Here is a 23042-nt window from a genome sequence, read left to right on the forward strand (position 1 = left end):
CATTTTGAGCTGGGAACGCTTCAGAGGCCAGCGTTCCCAGTCATGCAGTGCGCGGGTGATGTCATGACGTCACCTGCGCGCTGAGGATCCTGTGTGACCGCGCCTGCTGGATCATGTAAGATCCAGTCAGCGCGCAAGTGAGAGGGACATCCCGGATGGCGACGAGTCAGGTAAGTACTGTACTGGTGGGTGGGGGATCAATTTCAGGGGGGCTTGCACAGCAATAAGAGAGGCCGCATAAGGGACACTGCTACAGGGGGGGCTGCATAAGCGGCACTGCTACCGTACAAGGGAGGCTGCATAAGGGACACTGCTACAGGGGGGCTGCATAAGGGCCACTGCTGTCAATGTTTAATAGAAGACCTACCCCGAAAATAAGCCCTATGGTGTTTTTTTGACCAAAAAAAAAAATAAGACCGTGTCTTATTATCGGGGAAACACCGTATGTATGAATTTTAAATACAGCATTCATATTAGAAATGTGTTACAGCAAACTGTTGCTGTCTCTTTTGCTGGATCGTGGCTATTTTTGACTGCCTAGGTACAGAAATGACTTGCAAACTGTATCCATATCAACAGCAGCTCCTGGAGAGTGATAGTTACTCAGGAATTTTCTATATTTGCATTAGAAGCTAACAATGCTTTATAAAAAAGTAGAGATTAGCATTTTGGTTTTACTCAGGTATGTTCAGATCTCAAAAATGGCATCATATTGGCTATCCGATTCTCACGTGCTTTGGATAGCCAATAAGACAAATCAGAACTTGAGCTAATTTGGCAAAAAGAACTGAGTCAAAACCTAAGTGCTCATCTCTAAAAAAAAAAAAAGTAGTGTTAACATTTTTTCTACATCCTTTACATAAATAGGCTTCTCAAATGAGAACACATTTTGCAGAGGAGGCTGAAACAGAGCTCCCATCACTTCACACACCACTTATAAAGATCATCTTTTAATCAGAATAATTTTTCCATATTGTATCTGTTCAACAACCATAACTCAGTACTTGCAGTTTTATTAAGTGGTCAAAATGTCTTTCCTACTTATGCTACTACCTTTCCAGCAATATATTCAGATTTCTCTGCTTGATACTGCATGCTGTTAGTTAGTTCATATTTACATTCCAGTGCTGCTTTTCTTTGTTTTAATTTGTACAAGTTTATATAGTAGGCTTATGTTACAATTGTTTTTTATAATTGATTATTAAACTGTGGCTTTAATGATTCACAGGCATAGTGTTTTTTTTTATATTGTGATCAGTGACCTATAGCACTGATTTTATTCCTATTTTCCTTTACTCCCTCTACTTCAGTTTGCTGCTAGTGCAATATAATAAGAATGTCTCAGCACAGTGTTTGTTGGTAATGTAATCATATGAGTGGGCAGAATGGTTCAACTCCACAATTCAATTCACCTGTGAATTCTAATTTAATTATCTGCGCTAAATGAAATAAAGAAAGAAACTATGGCTGAAAATAAATATATAATTACCAAAATAATTTAGTATTAAACAGACACTGACATAATATATCAATTTGACCGGTCAAAAATAAAAAATAAAAATACATAGACAATAAAAAATAAAAAAACTTCAAGTTATCATGTATATTATAAAAATTGTAGAAAATCACAGAAGTATTCCTCAATATATCTAATGGAGGTGGATCCTAAAAAATCTGGTAAATACCAGTGCTAAAAGATACTCGTATTTTGTAGTCCACACCTGCAGTATGACAAGTCACGTTCAGATTCAACGTTAGTCGATAGTATATCACTGTATACCATATATATTTGTAGAATGGATAAGTTTCCAAGAAGAATCACATGTAATCATACATAAGGGAGAGGCAAAGGAGAGATGTAATGCACTAATCACTTCTCCGGTGTGGAGATATCAGGCAACAGTTCTCTATGTTGCAAGTGGTAACCGCTCAAGCTGGACGTGAATGCAGTAGAGGGAGGCAAATTCTCCCAACAGGAGTAGCAGGAGCTGAGACTACTAGAACTAGTGAGGATAGAACCTGGGACCCTTTGGATTTCAGTCCGTTACTCTACCTCTACTCTAACTGAGTTACTATGAAAGATCTCAATAATTGTCTATAGATATAATGTTAAACAGTAAACAAAAACATAGATTTCACCATCTGATCTATTACATCAGACTTAATTCAACATTTAGTATTACATACATTTAAATAATATTTAAAAAAATGATAATATCAAATATTAGAAGATCACAGTCCGATGACTTACCCACACTCTAGCCAGACTCTTAGGTCATTTTAGTTGTTCAAATATAAGCTATCAAAATTTAATATTAAATTCTCTAGTAAAACCTCTTTACAATACGGATATCAACGACCTACATAAATTTAACAGAATGCACATTATCACCAGTGCAATCAAATATATCTCCAATATAGAACAGAAAAAAATAAAAAAAATTAGAAAAATGATTTATTGGATAGTTTAAACAATATGATTGGTAATGCAGGGCAATTTCTAAAATAGCTCAGTAAAAGACATTGGTGCATAAACACCTATCCACCCCACTAAAATTAAGGCTATCACCGAGAGAGATTAGACTATATCTAGCAAAAAACTAGATATAGATAAGTAAATAGGGGCAACTGGAAAGTGTATACCTAAACTAACGTCACTAATGTTTTAGTGCGCAAATGACTCAAACTCAATATTGTCATTTAATCCTGAAGGGAATAATGTTGTAAGTTTGAAAATCCAAAGTGCTTCAGCAGCACAAAGATTCCTAAATCTATCCCCTCCTCTAATGTTTTTTGCAACATGATGCACCCCAATCAGGGACAAACCCCCTGGGTTGCAATTGTGTTTCATAAAAATTTTTTGAGAAACACTATGTCAGGAGTATCCTTTCAAGATGTTAAGTCTGTGCTCCCTAAATCTATTCTTAAGATGACGAATGGTTCTTCCCACTTACTGCAAGCCACAAGGGCATTGCAGAACGTAAACACAATAAAAAGTATCACAATTAATAAATTCCTGTATAGGATTTTTTTCTTTATTAGAGATGTATCCACAGGTTAAACATCTTGTTTTCCCACATTTATGACATCCTACACTTGGACTTGGTAACCACATGTGAATCTTACCATTATTAGAATCAGTTTTTACTTTCCTCAACATGCTGGGAGCTAATATATTTTTGAAATTCTTATTTTTCTTAAAGGTTACTTTTAGTTGTGGTGCAAGGGTAGAATGTAAGATTGGATCATGTTGCAGAATCTTAAAGTTCTCCTTCAATATGTTTTTAATATTGATAGATTGACTATTAAATTTTGAAATTAATTGCATTTGAGTAGAATTTGATTCTTTTGTAATTTTTATTATTTTCTGAGTCTTTTGGTTTTATTTTGATCAATTCAGATCTGTCGCTCTTCTCCACTCTGTCATAAGCTGCCTGTAGTAGGGATTGAGGGTAACCTCTTTGTGCAAAATCTTGAAACATGGTGATTTGCTTGCATCTTAAAGTCTTCCAAAGAGGAACAGTTCCATCGCAGCCTCCCAAATTGGCTGAAAGGGACATTTTTAAGCCAGGGTCTATAATGACTACTTGTGTAGTGCAAAATATTATTTGTGTTTTCTGTTCTTTTTAACAAAAAATTTGTAACAATATTGTGCCCTAGATTGGAGATTGTCAGATCCAGAAAGTTGACCAATACATGATCAAATGTATATGTAATTTTTAAATTATAATTATTACTATTAAGGTGTGAAACAAAATCAAGTGCTGTGTGCTCCTCACCATCCCAAATAATAAATAAATCATCAATATAACGGCCATAGTACACTAGGTTTGCGCCAAATGGTCCCTCCCATATAAACTCTTGTTCAAACCATCCAATATATAGCAAAGCTGGGCACAAACATAGTGCCCACGGCTGTACCCAACACCTGAAGAAAAAAATTGCCCTCAAAACTAAAATAATTGTGCTCTAATATAAACAAAATAGGTGAAAGACGAAAGTGCTTAAAATCCCCAAAAATCCCAACATCTTTATTTAGATACCATTCTATAGCTTTAGTTCCTCTATCATGAGGAATATGTGTATTTCAGGGGTCAGGGAACTTTTTTACCTTTTACCCCAAAATATATTTAGATACACCGACGTTACCCCCTTGATTTGAAGGGAAGAAAATCATATAGTAGTGCCCCCATATAATGCCCCTGTAGTAGTGCCCCCATAGTTATGCCCCCATATAATGCCCCTGTAGTAGTGCCCCCATAGTTATGCCCCTGTAGTAGTGCCCCCGTATAAGGCCCCTGTAGTAGTGCCCCCGTATAAGCCCCCTGTAGTAGTGCCCCCATATAGGGCCCCTGTAGTAGTGCCCCCATATAGGGCCCCTGTAGTAGTGCCCTCATATAGGGCCCCTGTAGCAGTGCCCCCATATAATGCCCCTGTAGCAGTGCCCCCATATAGTGCCCCTGTAGTAGAGCCCCCATATAGTGCCCCTGTAGTGCTGCTTGTACAAAGAAAATAAAAACACTTACCTTAATCCCCTCTCCTGCATCCGCCGCCATCCTGCCCACCCGGCTGCTCCTCGGAACTATGGGAGAAACGTCATGACATCTCTCCCATAGTGCGCATGGGAGAGTCGGAAGCTGGAGTTCAGAAGAGAACTCCAGCCTCCGGCTAACGCGGCGCTGCTTTGTAGGCGGTGGGCGCCCGCTGGTAATAACATCTCAGTGGGCGTCCGGCTTAGAGCCTCCCTGCGGTGCTGGGCTGGAGGACACTGGCACTGGACCCGGCGCCAATGACCTCCATTCCTGGGGGTAATGGACAGACAGCCGGGGATGCAATGATTAATATGCATGCCCGGCTGTTCGTCCATTACCTCCAGGAATTTAATTTTTACCCCATTTGGGGTAATTTACCCCTGTTCCCCGACCAGTGGTGTATATAATTCTTGTACGTCTAATGACAGAAAAGCATAATTTGATCTCACCTGTGAACTAAACCATTATGGGACTGATGATTAGGTAGACTTATGCCAGTTTACACATCTAGATTTGCATGAATAGAACACTACAGCTTGCAACTGAAGAGACCGGATGCCGGGTGCAGTAAAAGAGCGTGTGCATAATTGAGTATGCAGATTGGCACAGGAAGCATAGATGCCAGTAACAGCCATGAGATTTGTGGGGTGCTTGAGGGAAGGTGCAGAAACATGCTGCTTATAATGGAGAGTTATACCTACTGTTTTCAAGACATTTTGTTTATTATTTACACCTAACAACAAATGCATATTCCGACAATCAAATGTTTTAAAACATGGCCAAAAGTGTAGCCTTACATAAGCCAGACACATAGTCATGTTGTGACTTCTGTGAGGTTGCATAAGCACATGGTGCCGTTTTTTTAACTGAACTTTTTTTGCCAGTGATGCATCTGCATTCAAATGCATCAGGCCCAAATATATATATATAAATTAAATATGTATATTTTGTATATGTATATTTGGTTATTGTATATTATATAACTAGCTGATGTACCCGGTTTCACCTGGGTAAACCTTAAATTTTTTCTATTTCCATTTACTTCATCCCATTTTAACTTAACGTATATGCTTAGTTAATTTTATGCCTCTGGGGTAAAGGAATGTGGTACTGTAGTATCCATTTTATAAATTGAGGGTTTTTTTTACTTTTTTTTTAATATGAATGTATTGTTGGTGGGTTATAAGATGTATGTAAACTTTTTTTTTTATTCTCTACTTAAGGATTTATAAACCACATTGGTGGTTTTCTCATCAGGTGCGAGGACCACCAGGCTGCTGGGTGAGCTCACTCTGAGCAGGTCATATAGAACTGCTCATGTGAGAAGCAGTCCTCCCTCAATTCAATCCTTGCCAGCGTCAATGACTGCCCCTGGGACTTGTTGATGATCATTGTAAAGCAGACCTTGAGGGGGAACTGCAGCTTCTTGAAGTTGAAGGGGTACTCTGGTGGTATGAGCGGTATGAACAGCAACTCTCCCCGAGCACAGCTGGTGAACACTGGTCTTGATGACGTTCTTGCGGAGGGTCTTTACTTGCAGCCTCGTGCCATTGCAGAGTTTGGGTGGGTTTAGATTCTGCAGCAACATCACTGGAACCCCCACTTTTAGGAGAATCTTGGGGCTAGGAGGGTTAAGGGTGTTGAGGAACTCCACGGGGTAGTGTCAGGATCCACCCTGTCCTTATCTATCAGCATAGTCCGCAGACACAGGATCAGGAACCTCTGACAGTTGCTGGAGTAACTCTAAGGTAAGGCTAGACACTAGGCTGCTAGCAGTGCCTGACTGGAACCGGACTTGGACCAGATTGGAACTAACTGGAGATTGGACTGGAGTTGAAGACTTGAACTGAACTGGAACCAGACTTGGACCAGAGTGTAAAAGCACACTTGAAGTGGACTGGAATCAGACTTGGATGATACTCCACTGGTGTGCACTAGTTACTGAGGGTAGCTCAGAGGAGTGCAGGACTGAACATGACAAGGTGCAACACTGTACTGACTGGATGTAGCTGTGCTTGAACAGGATCAAATGGTCACTGGATGTTGGAGGAAAGAGACTGTACTGAGTGGTGCAATGTCTGGAAGTGAAGGTATAGTATACACTGAACCAGGGTAACTCACAGAAGATACATGGGTTAATCACATGGCCGAGTTCAGGATCACTGCAGCGGATTAGGGAAAGCACTGCACCCATACTTGTTAGGAGGGCCGTGGTAACCACTATAAAAGAAGCAGGCTGGAGGCACAGGTGGAATCTCAGACCGAACTTGGCCTGTAGTGAAGCTTAGCAGTCAGAAACACAGGTACTGTATTTGCTGGAGAGTAAAAACTAGTGAGCTTATAGGTTTACTGAAAGTAGAGGTAAATGGCTGCAATGTGTCATATTTTACACATTTTTACACTAACATAACAAGTAGTGGACCAGGTCATCCATTTGCACTGCCAAGTCCATAAACCTGTACTCCATTTCTGCCCCTTCAAATGTCTGAAGTAGGGTGTCATTAATGACGGTAGCAGTGTTGTTCTTGGGGGTTAGAATAGCATGCTCACACAGTCCATGGACTTATGGACTTTTTTTGGAATATCTGCAATATCATGGTATATTCAGTGGGGTCTGCCAGAGTCTTCACTATTGTGCCTATGCCTGCAGGAATGATCACGTTTTCCTCAGATTTGGGATACTCTGTTCCCTATTTTGAGTTGGAGTTTGGAGACATCGCCCCTCAAGTGGACCCTTATGTTCTTGCTGAGAGATTGTTTCCAGATGTGGGGCCACAGATATGATGCCTTGATACCCACCTTAACTTCATCAGCTCGAATTCCCCTCAGTAATATTCTGTCTGCAGGAATTCTCCAGCTAACAGCAAAGTGACACCCCACATCACTCCATCATTGCCCAGGATATCTTTGAGGGTACTACTCCGTCCCTCAAAACCCCCCTTGTGCGCCATTGTACTCTCATCCCAGATATAGAGCTTACAATCCTTGTTAAGTCCTTAGCAGTGGCGGCTCCAGAGGTGTGGCTGAAGCGCAGTGCAATATTCAAATAGGGAAGCCACACCAATTGTCACCCCAAATGCTGCCAAACATCACTGGCCCTTGGCGTGGCTCCCCTATTTGAATATTGGACTGTGCTTCAGCCACACCACTGGAGCGGCTACTCGTCCAAGACGATGAGCTTACAGTCTAGGAGCACTTGGGCCTTGCTTTATCACCCAATCACCTCAGTCAAGAGGAAACATATTACCTCTTTTCATCCCCTTAGGAGTTGAATTATAAAAAATCCCTGATTAGCGGGTACTTAGGTTATGGAAAGAATATACTACCCAAATCCGTGCTCGAAGTGGGGTGGTATCAGTCTGACATACCGTCACTTCATTTTTGCTTTGTGTGGAAAAGTGTCCTGCTTAGGACATGGCGGTGCCGGGTCCAAGTTATGGGATTCCAATGCCATGGAAAAGCAGCAACAGAGGCGGTATATTGTGGAGACTTGTCCCCAGTTTAGCAGCCCTGGAATGGAGCATTGGGTTCTGGCACCAGGGCTGATGCGACAAAAGTTTAAACTTGGCATCGACCGTAAGTAAATCCCATCTCATGGAGCAGCGGCCAATCAAAAGAAGTGGTGGCATTTTTAATTTGCAGTCGGCCACAAGCCAATCATGGCTCGTGCATGAACAGCCAATTTGAAGCAACAGTGGTGTTTGATTCAAATTTCCATACCCCCACTTCTAAATTCCCACTTTAAGCACTGCCCAAATTTTATGTTTCTAGGTCCAGGGGTTTGGGCTGGGCATTGATGAGTCAGTGAATCAGGACAATTATGTTTATATACTAAGATATAGACTGTTGTCTTTTGTAGGTATCCATTGGGCCTAGCCTTAATTATTGAGTCTTTTCAAGTGTACAGTTTTCCACTGAGATTTGCAGAGAATTGTTGATGTCTGCGGATGCACCAATTGCGCGCAACCAGCCTGTAGCCCCATCCACCAATAATGGCTATGAATAGATCTGCTCTGGGTGGAAAATTCAGTTAGCTCAGACTTTGGAGAAAGATCCAGATGTGCGCCAGAAGAGGAGAGTGCCGACCCTTGTGTGTGTCCCCCACAGACTGGAGTAGCAGTAAAAGCCACAGCCAGTGACCCCCACAAGTAGGAGAAAGTGAATAGGGGTCTGGACTGCCTGGGAAGGAGAGAAGTCAATCTGAAAAGGATGCAGTGGTGACCTAAAGGAGAATCCTGCACCCGAGACAGTCAGAAGAGCCTGTGGAGACCAGATAAGTGATCTGTGTTAGTATGTCAACCTCCAGGCCCATAGTCACAGGCTCCAACCCCCAGAGCCACAAGCACCAATGCTTAAAGTGAGAGGCTCCAGAATGCCTTTGCACCCAGATCCTGTAGCAGGGCACCACCCCTAGGTCCTTAAGCAGGCCTCCACCTCCAGGCCCTGTAGTAGGCCGCAGCCCTGGGCCTCAGTATTTTTTGGGATGCAGTCAGGAAGTCGACGGTCGATTATAAAGACCGCTGGCTTCCCGACTCAAATCCCGGCAGGCTCCTACTGACAGGCATCGAAATCCCTATGCCTGACATTATACTTACGCCGGGAGCCCAACACTCGGCATACCGAACGAAGGCAAGCCGAGCGGAGGACTCGGACAGCCATGGGGGGGGGGTAGGGTTAGGTTAGGGGCTCCCCGGGGGTTCTAGGGATAGGCACCCCCCCGGGGATAGGCACCCCCCCGGGAGGGGTTAAGCTAGGGTAAGGGGTTAGGCACCCCCCGGGAGACTTAGGTTTAGGCTGCGGGGATGGGGGGGTTAGGTTTAGGCACTTAGGGGGGGTTAGGCACCCCTAAGGGAGAGTTAGGGTTAGGGGGAGTAGAGTTAGTTATACTTGCCTAAATCCCCTGTCAGGATTTTCACTGCTGTCGGTCTGCCGGCGTCGGGATCCCATAGGGCCGGCAGTCATTCATACTGACTCCGTATTTTTCATATTGGGTATCATGCGTAGTGGTAGGCGCTTAATGTAGGAAGTTTAGGTAGCCTGCCTAGGCAAGTGCACCACACCTAGTTTAGGGCTAGGACATGCACCATAGAGGTTGGTTGCGCATGTGGCAGAAAACTAGAGTGGGAGGCATACTATAACTGATTTGAAGAGATTTAGGAATTTGTTTACATAGAAGCATAGTTCTGGTACGCATCTAGATGAAATAAAAGTGTTTGAAGCACTTGTGCCAGTGATTATATTACACACAACCTGGTAGTGAGGTCTCTCTGTAGTTGGGTTTTCCCTGTTATTGTTTGAGAAGGGCAACCAAAACTAATTTAGTTAGTTTCTTTATGAACATGACAACTTGCTTCCAGGACTGAGGTACAGGCTTCTGCAAGTGAGAGCGGATGGCAAAGGTTGGTTATCAGGTCCCTTACCCCTTCCTTGCACCCTTAATTTAAAGTTGGCCAAGATTATAAGAGGTACAGTATACCTGGGTAAGGGAAATGTGTAGAGATAAAAAGCCAGGGGGCATAACTGTCAGTGGATTTGGAGGCTGCCCTGGGAAATTATGTCTTTGCAGAAGTTTACAAAAATGTACAGCCATTTTACTTAATTTTTAAAGAATGTTGCCTGTAATCTGAGAGCAAGAGCTCAATGGCAACAGGGAATCTATGGAATATGTTGGTAGAGAGAAAACAGTTGTCATTATTTTAGCGGCTGCAGTATTTTGTTTTGAAACATACTTAGTGGGAAGGGCTACAAGACTCCAATAGCATAATAACAATATGGGATATGAAATTGAGGTCCAGCTAAATTATTTTCCTATAAATTGTACATTGCATACATAATTTCTTAAATGGAGGCAATTTACATTTTTAAACACATCTTTCATATGCTGCTATACTTGTACTGTGATTAAAAATGGTCAATGAAAGCTGCTGATTTTATTTGTGGCTACTATTTAATTAGCCAAATTTACTGTCTTTTCTACCTTCAGAAGGACATTTCCTACACACATTGTTCACCAGAGGACAGTATGAAAGAATACTTCACTGCATACTGAATTATACAGTCAACCAGCAGATTGTTGTGAATTTGTTTTATTTATATATATATATATATATATATATATATATATATATATATAGGATAAATAAGACGTCACTCAGAGACTCAATACCAATAAGAACTTTAGTGTGAAATCAACATTTGATTTCACACTAAAGTTCTTATTGGTATTGAGTCTCTGAGTGACGCCTTATTTATCCTGCATATTTGGAGCTGATTGGCACCTTAAAGGGAGGCACCAGAGCAAGTTACCCCTAAGGGGTGCCGGGATTGTTTGATTATATATATACATATATATATATATATATATATATATATATATATATATATATATATAGTAGGGGTGAGCGGGTTCGGATTTCTGAAATCCGAACCCCCCCGAGCCGAGTCAGGCTCGACTTTTCCCGCCTGACTCGGATCTGAAATCGAGGCAAAACGTCATCATCCCGCCTTCCGAGTCTCGCGGGTTTTGGATCCTATGTAAGGTACCCGCGTCGGTGCCATTTTCTCACTCGGCTGTGGACAGTGAAGAGGGAGGGTGGGAGTTAGGGCTGGCTGAGCTGTGTAGTGTAGTGCAGAGTAGTGTTGTGCTGTGCTGCTGTTGTCCACTACTTCAAAGTCCATAGGGGCTGGCTGTGTTGTGCTGTGCTGCTGTTGTTAATAGGGGCTGTGCCCACTACTTCAAAGTCCATAGGGGCTGGCTGGACTGTGTTGTGCAGTCAGTTCTCCATAGGGGCTGTGTCCACTCCAAAGTCCTTTGCAGTGTCCCAGTCCTAAAGGGGTGCTGTAGTTTTGTCCAGGGGGTGCTCTGTCCATCAGGGGTGCTCCCCCCAAGTGCTAAAAAAATAATATTTTTTGTGTGTTTGTGAATTGTGTGCGCAGTAGCCGCACGTGCATCAACAAAGTAGTGCCAAGCGTGCGCCTGTGTCATAAGTAAAGGGCCGGCTGGCTTGACCGTTAAAGGGTGCTGTATCCCCCAAAGTACGCTCCAGTCCAAACCAAAAAAAAAATTATTTTCTGTTTGTGAATTGTGTGCGCAGTAGCCGCACGTGCATCAACAAAGTAGTGCCAAGCGTGCGCCTGTGTCATAAGTAAAGGGCCGGCTGGCTTGACCGTTAAAGGGTGCTGTAACCCCCAAAGTACACTCCAGTCCAAACCAAAAAAAAAAATTATTTTCTGTGTTTGTGAATTGTGTGCACTGTGGCTGCACGTGCATCAACAAAGGAGCAGCGCCAAGCGTGCGCCTGTGTCCCATAAGTAAAGAGCCGGCTGGCTCATTTCTTAAAGGGTAGTGTAACCCACAAAGTGCACTACTCTCCAGCAAAAATAAAAAAATATTTTCTGTGTTTGTGTGCGCTTTAGCCGCACGTATATATCAATATAACATAAATGGAGGACCAAACTTTCTCCGATAAAAATAAAATAGGGAAAGATCAAGTACCACTTCCTCCTAGTGCTGTTGCTGCTGCTGGGAGTTGTTCATCATCCCAGAGAGGAAGTAGGAACACTACTACTTTTACTAAACAATTGACCCTCCAACAGTCCCTAGCGATGAGGATGAAATACGACAGCAGTCATCCTGAAGCAAAACGTATAACTGAGGCCTTGACTGCTATGTTGGTGTTAGACGTGCGTCCGGTATCCGCCATTAGTGCAGTGGGATTTAGACAATTGATGGAGGTAGTGTGTCCCCGGTTCCAAATCCCGTCTAGATTCCACCTGCATCCTCAAAGCAGCAGCGACAAGCGTGCATCTGTCTGTTAAAGGGTGGTGACACCCTCAAAGTGTGCTACACAAACAATAAAAATATTCTTCTTTTTTTTTCTGTCTTTGTGAATTGTGTGGGCTGTAGCTGCACTTGCATCCTCAAAGCAGCAGCGACAAGCGTGCATCTGTCTGTTAAAAGGTGGTGACACCCTCAAAGTGTGCTACACAAACAATAAAAATCTTGTTCTTTTTTTTTCTGTCTTTGTGAATTGTGTGGGCTGTAGCCACACTTGCATCCTCAAAGCAGCAGCGACAAGCGTGCGTCTGTCTGTTAAAGGGTGGTGACACCCTCAAAGTGTGCTACACAAACAATAAAAATATTGTTCTTTTTTTTTCTGTCTTTTTGAATTGTGTGGGCTGTAGCCGCACTTGCATCCTCAAAGCAGCAGCGACAAGCGTGCGTCTGTCTGTTAAAGGGTGGTGACACCCTCAAAGTGTGCTACACAAACAATAAAAATATTGTTCTTTTTTTTTTCTGTCTTTGTGAATTGTGTGGGCTGTAGCCGCACATGCATCCTCAAAGCAGCAGCGACAAGCGTGCGTCTGTCTGTTAAAGGGTGGTGACACCCTCAAAGTGTGCTACACAAACAATAAAAATATTGTTCTTTTTTTTTTCTGTCTTTGTGAATTGTGTGGGCTGTAGCCGCACTTGCATCCTCAAAGCAGCAGCGACAAGCGTGCGTCTGTCTGTTAAAGGGTGGTGACACCCTCAAAGTGTGCTACACAAACAATAAAAATATTGTTCTTTTTTTTTCTGTCTTTGTGAATTGTGTGGGCTGTAGCCGCACTTGCATCCTCAAAGCAGCAGCGACAAGCGTGCGTCTGTCTGTTAAAGGGTGGTGTAACTCTCAAAGTGCTCCAAAAAAGAAAAAACTATTTTTTTAATGTGTTTGTGACTTGTGTGCGATGTAGCCGCACTTGCATCCTCAAAGCAGCAGCGACAAGCGTGCGTCTGTCTGTTAAAGGGTGGTGACACCCTCAAAGTGTGCTACACAAACAATAAAAATCTTCTCCTTTTTTCTGTCTTTGTGAATTGTGTGGGCTGTAGCTGCACTTGCATCCTCAAAGCAGCAGCGACAAGCGTGCGTCTGTCTGTTAAAGGATTACATCGGTGACAGCATCCAAGTAGGCATGTCAGACAGTCCGTACCTGTACTGGCAGGAAAAAGAAGCAATTTGGAGGTCCCTGTACAAACTGGCTCTATTTTACCTGAGTTGCCCCCCCTCCAGTGTGTACTCCGAAAGAGTGTTTAGTGCAGCCGGGAACCTTGTCAGCGAAAGGCGTAGGAGGTTGCTTCCACAAAATGTGGAGAAGATGATGTTCATAAAATGAATTATCAACTCTTCCAGGGAGACCAGCCTCCAGAACGTACAGAGGGACCTGTGGTTGTGGATTCCAGCGGGGATGAATTAATACTCTGTGAGGATGAGGATGTACACAACACTGAAGAGGGTGAGGAATCGGTGGATGAGGACGACATCTTGCCTCCGTAGAGCCAGTTTGTGCAGGGACAGATTAATTGCCAGCTTGTTTTGTGGGGGCCCAAACGAACCAATAATTTCAGCCACAGTCGTGTGGCAGACCCTGGCGCTGAAATGTTTGGTTTGTTAAAGTGTGCATGTCCTGTTTATACAACATAAGGGTGGGTGGGAGGGCCCAAGGACAATTCCATCTTGCACCTCTTTTTTTTCTTTGCATTATGTATAGTTTGGGGCCTAGTTTTTCAAACTGCCATCCTGTCTGCCACTGCAGTGCCACTCCTAGATGGACCACGTGTTTGTGCCGCCCACTCGTATCTCTTAGCATAGTCATCCAGCTACCTCGATGCAACCTTTTGGACATAAAAACACTATTGTGAGGTGTGAGGTGTTCAGAATAGACTGGAAATGAGTGGAAATTAAGGTTATTGAGGTTAATAATAGCATAGGAGCAGAAAAACCCACAAATTCTGTGATTTTAGCTGTTTTTATGCTTTTTTTCAAAAAAATACAGATCCAAAACACAAAACCCAGAACCCAAAACACGGAAGGGTGGTTTTGGCAAAACCAATCCAGATCCAAAACACGAAGATAGATCCAGATCCAAAACCAAAACATAAAACACGAAAAGTGGCCGGTGCACACCCCTAATATATATATGATATTAGGCAACATGTAACCCTTTGTTTGTTACCTGCATTTCTTTTAATTACCAGCATGGTGACCTGTGATTTAACCTTTGTGTATGTCCAGCTGCTGGGGTAATTATTTGCCTGAGAAGATGCCATGTAAGGGGGAGGCTGGCAGTTTTATGTATAGCCCATTAGGACTGCCAGCAAATGATCCATAAGACAGTTTTTGGTAAAATTATAGTTCTATAGTTCAGGCTTGTCCCTCTCAATATGAGGTTGGCATGGGGAGTGTCACACCCCCTCCAAGGAATGTACAATATACCACATGCCAAATGTTGTACAATTCTTTTGAGCCAATTTGACATTGGGAATTGCTGCATTTTCCTGCTTCTTCTAGCAAACATTTCATGTGAGAATGTTCTGTTAATTTATTACATTTTGTTATAAGAATATTAGCCTAAGACTATCTTTGTATGCCATTCTTATTAATTGTTTTTGTATATACTTTAAGAATTGTGAGTATACCTCATATATTTAATTTCATTTAATAATTTTGCCTTTGGATGTAATCTAATCCATGCTACAGATCTATGATATAGGTTATTATTAGGGTAATGATATCTGTGACCTAATTGTGAAACTTCCTACTTGACATGTGTGTTGCTCCTGAAACAATATTTGTGGTGGCAGAACATGGGAATTAATAGAGTGGGAGAGAGAGTGGGGAGTATAATAATTTCTATGGACAGACCAGGTAGTTATTTTTTTTATTAGCTATGTGTCATACCAACATCACACAAGCACAAGTGAGTGCTTATCTTGACAAAGTTGCAGACACTGGTTAGATATTGGAGTATCTTGAAACCAGGTCTGTGACATATTGGTGTCAGCAGTGGTGATTTATAATATTTTTCAGAACTTAATTGAATTGGGTGTGTGATTCCTAAGAGAAAAATAGCAGCCTAATTTACCAACTCAATGCTTAAAATATTTTAAAGTCATACAGTGCAAATGGGTTTTCTCCCCTCCCTTTCAATTGCTTTTTCTTTCTATGATTTGGCAAAAAGTGAGGATCAAGATGGTAGCTGTGTACAAACAGCTAACAAAGAACCTGCTTATTGCACATTGAGTGGATGAAGGAATTGACAGCTACGTGACTACCAAGAATCAACTAATCCAAGCACTCATGGGGGAAAATCAGAGACCAGATGCAGTAGAGAGCCAGTCTGACTCATCTCTGTTCCTGAGAATTGTCAGGATTGGACATTAATACAAACAATTATCGCCGTTTGGAAGCCTTGAATAGTTCCAGTGAGGATTCTGCCTTGGACATGTATTTACAAACTACCCTCAAACATGTGGGGTATGCAGGCAATGTGACAAAGATGCAAATTATACAGCTGTTTCAAGCCAAATGCCAAGCAGAACATAAGGCTGCGGAACACCAAGCAGCCACAGAAAGAGAGGCTGCAGAACGAGCGGCTGAACACAGGTACCAGTTAAAGAAGGCTAAAATCAACAGCCAGTTCTTAGCCAGAAACCAGAGTATTTGCCTGTCATGGAGAAATATGGAGATTTTGATACTTTTCTCAGAGGATTTGAAAATAACCCTCTGAGGGATATATCAGAAGATTTTTGTGCGTGATTTAAAAGAATTGAGACAAACGAGGAGGGTGCCTAGCTAAATCCCTGTTAGTTATAGACCAATACATTATTTGACATTAGGGATTATGACATTTTCACTACCATATTTGCATTCAAGCAGTTACCATGTGACTGACACATTTTGTGATTAATTTTAAACCATAGAGTGTAACCCTTTACCACTCTTTTTATGAAAGGGTTTTCTATTAAAAGTTAAGTTCTATGTTTCTTTATTGTCATTATTATAGACACATTAATTGAAGAGCGCTCCAAAATGAGTTTTGTTTGTTCTTTTGCCTCTTGGCAAAATTATACCTTTCCTGCAGACACTGCATACACATTCCCCCTCCCTCCAGACCCTGTCCAGCATATTAGAAGTCAGACTATCCAGCTTACACAACAGAAAAAAATGCTCTTTAGCATCCCTTAGAGGGTGGGCAGACCAGCTTACCACTGTCTGATTAAGAGAGAATATTTTCTGAAGACTATATAGAGAGAAAGCAATCAAAGATATGTAAGTTGGAGTAGCTGAGAGAGACCCCTTGTTGGATGTAGTAGCTGCTGCAAAGAGCGGGGGATCCCTAGCAAACACTTGCTCTAGGGAGTAGCTGTCCACAGTGCAGTTGGGCCAGCTAGGTGTGGCTTTAAAGCCCTGTCAGCCCAGTTTCACAGGGAAGCCAGGAAAAACACACCCAGTTACATATTATGTGGACATCGCTGGTAACCAGACCTGCCTTAGACAACCGGCATATTGTGTTTCCTTGGAAGTGCTGAAAAATCTGAAGAGGAAATACTGTTAGGGGTAATTGACCACACCTCCTTGCATGCTGGGGAGGGGATGCTGTGAGTCCCTCAACCCGGTGCAAATCCAGGGGGGGGGGGCATGAGCAGTGTGATCATTCCTCCCTACAGACACAGGAGACTGAGCAGTCTATAACTGTAGTCCAGCACATAGCAGTGTGTGCTGGGATGCTGATAGGTAAGGGCGGGCGGTGTTGGACCCGGGCCCCTCCAACAATCCCAGGCTTGGGTAATTAGTACCCGCTCCCTCCTCTCTGTGCCTTTGCACTCATCCCCTAATGATAAGATTTCAGTGGCAGAGACTCCACCCTCAGTGTCAATGGGCCTTCCACTGTATTGGTACCCCTACCCCTCCTCATGTCTCACTTTATACAGGTGCAGGTGTATATTTTTATTATATTTCCCCCTGGACCAAAAATCTTTTTTGTGGGACACTACCCACCCTTCTACCCCCAATGCCAAAAGATGCCCCATTACCCCCTCACCCTGAGTCATAGCCCTGCCCCTCCCCTTATTGCAGGATGCATCAGTCTTCTCTGCTGCAGCTGATCTACACACATACAAAGATCAGCATAGTTGACCGCCAGGAGGAACTATGTTCCTTCCTGGCACTTTTGGTTTATGGCAAGTGCCTCAGAGTGCCATTTGGATGGCATTCTGGAGTGCAATTTCAGTAATGTCAGGGGACTGGAGCAGGAGGAGATCCTTATTGCACATGTGCATAATGCATTTCCTTGACAACAGACTGGGATGTAACGGGATGGCTTGATCGCATGGGATGCGACCATGTCAACTAAAGCTCAGATGGCTGTTGTCATATCCCATGTGACCATGCCAGGTAAGTGGCTAAAAGGCAGTGTAGGATGTGTGTGAGAGGGAGGGCCAATCACAAGCTGCAGTCTCTGATATGTGACACTTGCAACTGTCTCTAAATCTGTATACAAAGTTCTACAATGTAGCGGCCGCAGCTTTTTTCATTCCAAGTTCTGTTGTGCCTCATATACAGACTCAGGTGTACACAGATATACAGGTGTCACATATAACAAATTAATCAGCAGTGTCTGGTGGTGCGTCCTAGTCGCATCACAAAGTGATTCAGTGATATAAACGGTGCGTGAAAAGCAAAATGGCCACAGAGGCTAAACACTAGAGGCAGACCGGTGCTGGATCCCCCTTCTAGCAGAAGTGGCTTCAGTATGAAGAGCCATTGCACTCCATCATCCCGCCAGAGGTGGTTCAGGCTATGCATGTCCATGACACAGATGCCCCGTCCAAGGAGAGTGAGTAATATCCTAATCATTACCTTTGTCATGTCATCTTAATGTGTTTTATGGTGACGTTTTTGTTCTTAGCAATAAGATTTAAACCCAATTAACATAGTACTTGGCAAACAATGTCCATTGGTTTGTGCATACCTGGATATGTAAATTATTGATGTTAATTAATATATGTGACCATACAGCCATTTTATTTTGCTTGCATATGTATGTTGTTTGGTAAAAAAAAAAGCTCAAAACATGAACTTTAGAAGTCACAAAACAAGAGGCAGTTTTGTTAGTGCCATTTATAAATTCAATACAAGTGTGTTGACGTGCAAAAGGTCAAACATTAGGCCAATACATAGTATAGTGCTTGTCTGCTCTAATGTTTTGTACAAGGGTTTTATTTTATTGCTTGGTACAAATGTCCTTGTACATGTTTTCTTTTATATAACAAAAACTGTTTTTACATCAATGCAATTTTCATATCACAATATTACATTACAAGCAAAAGTGGTAGTGGAAAGAAGAAAAGTGTCAGACCACCCATAAGGCAGGATGATGAAAGGCCAGGTAAATACATTTTTCATATTGTGCCTTGGTAAATGTATAAACAAATGTATTTACACGTGCTTCATTTCTTTAAGGTCCATCTTCAGCAGGACAATTTGCCAGACAGCCACTGTAGGCAGACCCAACACACCCAAAGTCCATCCTGCCGCAGACTCCTCCCTGTGTGCAGCCATTTGGTGAGTATCTGTAATGACCAAAGCCATGTATTATCATTTTGAATTTTAAACTCAGGGTTACAGGTCTTGAATTTGCTCTAAAAAATGGCAAAGCACCACAGTGGAGAAGTTTAACGTAAGAAAATGTCTGCATGTACTGCAAAAAATACAAAGGCTTCATGAGAAATGCTTGTGTACAGCTATATGTCTGCTATGCTGTACGCCACAAAAGATCATATGTTCGACTTTTTAAAAAGCATCATACATCTTCTCCTTTCAGCACCTAAATGAAACCTCTGCATATTGGAATGGCAAGCTGATGATTTCTTTTTCTTTTTTTTAGGGTGCCCCTGCCAGTTTGGAAATTTTTTTTATTTTTTGAGCCAGAGTCCACAATTGGTTATTCTGTTGTGTGTTGACTTGTTTTTCATGTATGCACTCACATATTATTTTCCTTTAGATACACACACTCAAGTTCCTCAGTCACCAACAATACAGCCACTTGGTTATCCTGAGGAAACACAAGAAGAAATGGTGACATTACACATGTTTTCAGTGACACCACAATGGCCCCAAGCACCAAGCCCATCCAGCCCTGACTTACAAGAGCCAGCAACAAATACGGCTGGTGATGCTACCTCTGCATTCCATGACCATCATATGGCCCTAGTGGACACTCAAATGGGACATTTGTCACAAATTACAAGACATTTGTGTAAGCATGACAGCAGGCTTTCTGCTGTAAATGCAACTTTGTTGAGCCTAAATGAAAATGTGAGTAGGCATCATAACAATTTAACTGGGATTTTAGAATTGTTGACCAGAATACTTGAGACACAAACTAGTAATAACACTAGTTTTAATGAGTTTTTTTTTCAGAATGTTTCAAACTGAAACCAATGTGCTTAGAGACATTTTTAGCTCCGTCTTTATGAGTCTGTTCCCTGAGGCTACAAGTAGCAGTTTAAACCCCTCACCTGTACAAACACCACCTAGGCATGGGGCCTGCACCAGGGGTGGAGCTGCAGGTCCAAGGCACTCATCACCCTCCCCTAGTCAGCCACCTAAAAGGAAACGTTCACAATAATGAGGATTAATATGTTTGCCAATTTTATTTGTATACTGAAAAAATACAAATATGTTGCACTTCAATTTCTATGCTACAAAAAAGTATGTTATATTTGTATATTTTTTTTTTTTTAAATATAGAGGTCTTTATATTTGTTTGTTCCCTTTTGGAGGTGTTTTTTTTTTTTTTCAAACAAGACGACTGACAAAAAGCCTGTAACGTGCATTTGTTGATACAACTTGATAATCAAAAGTTCATTGTTTTATTACTTTTCTATTAGATTATAATACATGTTATCATGTACTAATTTGTATTTTGTATCGAACATACCTTAAAATAATGGCTAAATGATTAGGAATACTTTTTATGACAAAAATCTGTAAACACACTGACATCTTATTTAAAAAGTGTGTGTGGCAAATAGAATCACATACTTCACCGCAAAGTGATGTTATGACCAATTTCACTAATTAACATGCCAGTTCTATGCTGGAGAAACAAAGGCACCCTAAAAGTGCGTACACACTGGGCAATCAAGAAAGATAGTACGATTACGACATCGTAAATCATACCGTTGTTCCTGATCCTCTGTAGTGTCTGCACTGAACGATCAGTTGTTCAGTGCAGGCACTTTCCATCATTCCTGAACATGCCAGCGGGAGCCAGCATCGCTGGTCGTTTCTGACATAAAAGTGCACGATTACCGAGCGATTGCACGATTACGATGTCAGTAATATCGCCCAGTGTGTACGCACCTTAACAGCTTGTTCTTCAGAGATGTATTCTATCAAATACATTGTATGCTGATGTTTTATTGAAATTTAAAGTGACATACTGTATGGTAGTAATGTTTTATTTATGAAGGGACTTTGACCTTAACAGGCAACAGGACACATTATAGGAGTTGGTCCAAGATTTGCATGTTTACTTACAAAATTCATGTAGCAAGACATCACCTGAGTTAAAAACCCTGGATAAGTAGTTGACTACAGGTGAGGTAATACATTCATGTAGAGGGAAAACAAAGACACACATATATAATTTAGAATTTGCTGCAATGGTTAAATTGTGGTTTATTAACATTATTTTTTGTCAAATTTGGTATTGAAGGTAAAAATAACAATGTTGTGTAATATACCAAAGGTGCATACACACGCAAAGATTTTCTGTTCAACCATCCAACTAGTTGATTGGTTGGAATGAAAATCTGGTAAGGTATGAAAGCAAATGATAATCAGCAATTTGCTCCCAAATGCCGGAAAACGGGCAAAAACTGTTGTTTGAACAAATTGTTTAGATCAAACATTTAACAAACTTGTCTGACGACCATTTTCATCTGTTTTCTGGCATTTAGGAGCAAATTGCTGATCATCATTTACTCCCATACGTTACAAGATTTTCAATCCAACCAATCAACTAGTTGGATGGTTGGACAGAAAATCTTTACGTGTGTACCCAGCCGTACATTCAAATAGTTGGCAATCATTGAAGCCCTAACCTGCGTCCCACTTTTTACCAGATGAAACCAGTAGCCCTGTCTGCTGACTGTGCTTTTCATAATGTGGCAGGGGAGGTTAATTTAGGCCAATGACATAAGTTTATCCCAGACACCCGGAGGCAAGTTATAATTTGGTGCTTTCCCATCACAGCCGCTGACGTAATGTAGTATTTTGCATGCAGATACACCTGCAGTCGCGCACAGAATATAGGCATGCTCCATATTTTAATCAGCAGAAGCTGCTTGTGCATCCTATTCGCATTGCAAATAAGACGCATTTCAATGGAGATGTTTGCACGAAAAGATGCTCAGTGCTACCGAGTCACACTGTGCTCACACGTTATGTGTAACGCGACTTGTAGTGCACGGAGGATAGATGTACGGAGTGAGACGGGGAGTTGAGGGTGAGGGGCTGCACCGGGACTGCTGCACAGGTTTGAGGCTAGGGCTGCAGTAGGGACAGGCATAGATAGAGGGAGGCAGCAGCTGATGGTCTGATACGGAGCTCTCCACTTTTGTGTGGTAGCTTCTCAGGTGCCGGGAAGAGGTGCAATGCATTGGGCGGCCGTGACGGAACACTCCAGGTACATAGTTGCAGCCCCAAGTGGGGTGAACATACTGTGGGCAAATGAGGAGGTGCCCCTTCAGTGCTGTCGCCCAGTGCCTCCATTGTCTCCCATACTTCTGCTCCTAATTTAGGCACAGATTATGCAACATAGAGCAGCAGAGCATAACGTGAGAGATCTTATTAACCAAATACAAATAGTCCCTCCAGACTTATCAAGAGTGCGGAACCTAGATATTAATAGCCCAAATGTACGTTCTATCATAGATATAGTAAACTTATGTGCTTCATTATACTTGCGCTCAGCCGGATTATCAGGAAGCGACAATGAATTGAGAATCCAGGAAAAACATCTGTACCCTGAATCCTTTGTGAAGCAAATAAAGGTATTTGAAGGTTAACATGCCAACATTTATAGGTGTGTAGTGAGTAAGTAGCCAAAGGAATGTGTACTTGCCAATCAACTATCCCTCCAGCATTTGGGCCACCTCAAAATTTGCACACAGGGATGACTGACTGACTGACGATAAAGGAATCATGGCATGAGCCAGGATAGCCAACAACAATACTCTTGATTCTCTAGTTTGCAGTACAAACCACCTAGATATTGGTGGAATGGCTGTGGTGCCTGTTTAAATATACATGGGCAAGCACCCTAGGTGGTCTCAGCTCAATGTGTGTGCAGGCTAGAGCACCCAGGACATTGGGCATGTCTGCAATCATATAAAAAGCTAACCTGACATCATGCCACTATGACTCCTGGCTAGGAAAGCAGATATAGGTGTAGGAGAGGGTCTTGAGTGCAGCAAGGACTTGGCCCAGGTAGTGGGAGAAGGTGGCTTGCGATATGCCTACCATCCTTCCCTTCACTGACTGAAAGTTCCCAGTAGCAAAGGCATGCAGAACAGCCAGCAGTTCTTGTAGGCCTAAAAAGGCTCATAACAGTGCAGTGTTTGGTTCAAGCTGAGATTTGACAAGATCATACAGGTTCATTAATTTGTACAGGTGGAACATC

General features: G+C 42.2%; 1 protein-coding gene across 2 annotated transcripts in view; it reads left to right on the forward strand.

Moving 5' to 3' along the window:
- Positions 1 to 23042, forward strand: part of MRAP2 (melanocortin 2 receptor accessory protein 2) — a 132401-nt gene that overhangs the window by 91144 nt on the left and 18215 nt on the right. The gene's annotated exons all lie outside the window — the stretch shown is intronic.

The sequence above is a fragment of the Taudactylus pleione genome, unplaced genomic scaffold (genome assembly GCF_031769625.1).
Source record: "Taudactylus pleione unplaced genomic scaffold, aTauple2 ptg000015l, whole genome shotgun sequence".
Lineage (NCBI taxonomy): Eukaryota > Metazoa > Chordata > Amphibia > Anura > Myobatrachidae > Taudactylus > Taudactylus pleione.